Genomic DNA, 614 nt, shown 5'->3' with positions numbered 1-614 from the left:
AAATGCAGGCAAAATGCAGATTTAGCAAGTGTCATGAAGTCTTGCAGGTATGTGACACACATCTGTCCGGTCTATGGAGATGGAAGTTTCAAAATCGGAATCACAGAAGCCAGTAGTGTGTGTGAGATTCTAAGCCATAATTTTACTCTTGGGCTCTGGACTCTCTCTTTACCTCTGTCTTCTATTTTTCTGCATTTATTGAGCACCTGTTTTCTCCTCCTCCTCCTCCTTCTTCTTCCCTTCCTCCTTTTTATCCTTTTTTTTTTTTTTTTTTTTTTGGTGGGACTGGGGTTTGAACTCAGGGCTTTGTGCTTGCAAAGCAGGCACTCTACTGTTTGAGTCACACCTCCAGTCCGTTTTGCTCTGGCTATTTTGGGATGGAGTCTTGGGAACTATTTGCCCAGGCTGGACTCAAACCTTGCTCCTCCTGATCTCAGCTTCCCAAGCAGCTAGGATTACAGATGTGAGCCACCAGCTACTGGCTAGCACCTGTTCTTTGTTAAGTGTTACTGGGCACAGGGTTGTAGAGATGGAAGATACTGTTCATGAAGCAGTCAGAGGGTATTTGGGACACAGACACATGTATAAACAATACAGCACACTCTAGCAAATAC

Source organism: Castor canadensis, chromosome 2 (assembly GCF_047511655.1).
Source record: "Castor canadensis chromosome 2, mCasCan1.hap1v2, whole genome shotgun sequence".
Lineage (NCBI taxonomy): Eukaryota > Metazoa > Chordata > Mammalia > Rodentia > Castoridae > Castor > Castor canadensis.
Note: the sequence above shows the minus strand (reverse complement) of the source record.